The sequence below is a fragment of the Cajanus cajan genome, chromosome 1, assembly GCF_000230855.2.
Source record: "Cajanus cajan strain Asha chromosome 1, NIPB_CcT2T_4, whole genome shotgun sequence".
NCBI lineage: Eukaryota > Viridiplantae > Streptophyta > Magnoliopsida > Fabales > Fabaceae > Cajanus > Cajanus cajan.
Window position 1 is genome coordinate 11,730,807 of NC_138517.1, and position 2,809 is coordinate 11,733,615.

The window sequence follows — 2,809 nt, forward strand, 5'->3', positions numbered from 1 at the left end:
ACCTACTCCTACATATTCCGAAAAGAGAAGTCATTTGAGTTATTTTTGGATGGGAAACAGAAATCCCTATGAAAATTGATAAGGAGGAGACCAGACCAACATCCTCACAAAGTCTCAAATAAAATTTAATAAATATTTTATTATTGTACCAATTAGTAAAATTAAAGATAATTCTTCAACTTCAGATGTTAGCTTCACTCACCTTAATGTTTATTGTTTAATGATTTCCCTCTCAACTATTTCCTAATAAAATTCCTTTCCTTTTTGTAAGACTAGTGTAGATAAGCAAAAATGCATCCTTAAATTACAATGTCTAACATAGTAGTCCTTTAGAGATTTTTGTTGGACCACTTTAATTATTGAAATATTTCACCTTAAAATTGAAGATTGTGCCCTTAACTAGGATACCCATTATGAAATACCTTTTTTTTTCACTCTATAAAATTGAATATCTCTATATATTGTACCAATAAAAAAATAGATAAAATTAAAAAGAAATTAACGACATGTAGTAAAAAAATTACAAGAACTACAAATATAAGAATTAAAATAATTTATCTTAAACTATAAAGATTAAAAATATTGTAAAAGGTAAGTATATAAATTAAAAATATCTATTTTAAACTATAAGAACTAAAAGGGTAAAATAAGTAAAACTATAAAGATTAAAATTATATTTTAATAGAAAAAATTAAATAAATTTTTTAATAAACTAAAATTAATTTATATATGCACATAAACTAATTTGTATAAGTTTTTTTCTAATTTATTTTTTTAAATTTTATTTTTAATTTATTTTTAATTTATTTATAAGCTAATTTTAACATATAATAAAATTATTTTGATTTCTTGTCTGAAAGTAATTTTGAATTTTTTTATTATCTAGACATACCCTTAATCCAATTTGTGGCTGAAGCTCTTTTCAATTTTGGAAAACAAATAATTGAAGTCTACCGAGCATTTGTTTGTTTTCTCTGCCCAATACCATTAAACTGCCAAGTGTTGATTTCCTATTGCACAAAGCCAAGACCCCTAAGAAAAGATAAGATTCATAACCTCAAACCAAAACCAACCTCAGATCTTAATTCATAATTCCGCTAGGACTTATTCTTCAAAGCACATTTCTAGAGTCCAACCTCCATCTCTCATCAAGTAATTAATTCACAAACACTAGATGAGTTGCAAAATAAACTCCTTGAGCCCACCATTTCCATGCAAATTGTGCACCAAGAAATCAAAGTTTAGAAGAAGAAGAAGAAGAAGCACTATCTTCTTTTCCTTTTCAAGTGAAAAACAGGAAAATACCATTTCCACAAGTATTGAACCCTCAACAACCGAGTCTTACACTGTCAGTTTCAAGACAGAAAAGGGTTGCAAGCTTGAAATTTCAAGGTATCCTGACTTTGAGTATGATGCTGAAGGGGGAATAGGAACTGGAGAGTTGGTGCGAAGGTCACAGAGAATTCAACCGAAAGTGACCTTCCTGTTTCATTTGATCTTGAAACTTTGTATATTCCACCACTAACAAGTTCTACAACCAAGTTTCTTGGATTGCCATTGCCACCATTTTTGAAGATTGATATAGTTCCACAAGCATTCCAAGGAAGTATTAACCAAGAATCTGGCAAGGTAAACATAAGTTCTCGAGATTATACTTCAACTTCAAAGGATTGTGTATTATTGGTATGTTTGGATAAATTTTTCTATAATTCTTTTGAAAAAAGAAAATGAAAAAAAAAATGAAATAAATTTTTTTATAAGATAAAACTAATTTATACATAAGCTTATGTATAACTTTTTAGAAAAATTATATTATAGAGTTTTTACATATTAATTTATCTATAAGCTAATCTTAATTTCCTATTTTTTTTTTCTTTTAGAAGTAATTTTACAGAAATATATTCAAACAAATGCTATGTGTACAACTTTTAGTGATCCTAATTAATGCTTAGCTGCGTGTTTGTTTCAAATTTTCTTTTAGGACTAATTTTAGAGAAAGATGAGTGAAATACAATAGTTTAATAGACATTCATTATCTGTGTGAAAATTTTATACCACTAATCATTCAAAAAATCATTTGTCGTATAGCTTCTATAACAGTTATAATAAAAGTCAATAAATTTACTCTCTATATATTAATTTGCGATAAAATAACAATATAAAATGAATTTACACTATCAAAGTTAATTAGAGAAACTTCTGCATATTGTAAAGGCAAAAACAGTTGGTCAAGCATGATCTTATTTTAATTTGCCAAAGGTGTCTCTCTAATTAGTTTAGTTCCATGTATAACCACCTAATTAATGATATGGTTGCTTCGGTTTTTTTTTTTATAACTTTTTTTAAAAGGTTGATCTTGAGTTCAAGGCCAGATTCATTTTTTCTGCTGGTAGTCTCTATAAGGCTGCCCCACTGCTGGTGAAGACAGTGTTGACATCTGAAGAATCAAAGGGCATTGTGAAGAGTGGAAGAGGCAAGAGATTGGATAAAGAGGGAAAATGCAGACTGGTTGGTGTGGCAACAGTTGATCCTATTGATGATTTCCTTATGAATTCCTTTCTTGGTCTTCCAACTGAGTGCCTTGCTGACTTATAGGCTGTAATCTCCATTTCTTCCTCATCTTAAGACTCATCACTAAACTTTGACATTTGTTGAAGTCTAGTTAGAGTCTGTTTATGTACATTTTTCCAAAAGTAAATATTAGAAGAAAAAAAATGTACTAAACTTTTTTAAAAATTAAAATTATTTTATGTATAAATTAATTTGTAAAAACTCTTTTTTATTAACTTCTTCAAACTCATATTTTTTA

General features: G+C 27.9%; 1 non-coding gene across 1 annotated transcript; it reads left to right on the forward strand.

The window, feature by feature from the left end:
• The first annotated feature begins 1,059 nt into the window (after positions 1-1,059).
• Positions 1,060-2,809, forward strand: LOC109793380 (uncharacterized). Its single transcript, XR_014433952.1, has 2 exons — positions 1,060-1,629; positions 2,350-2,809. It is a non-coding gene; the product is annotated as an uncharacterized LOC109793380 (transcript).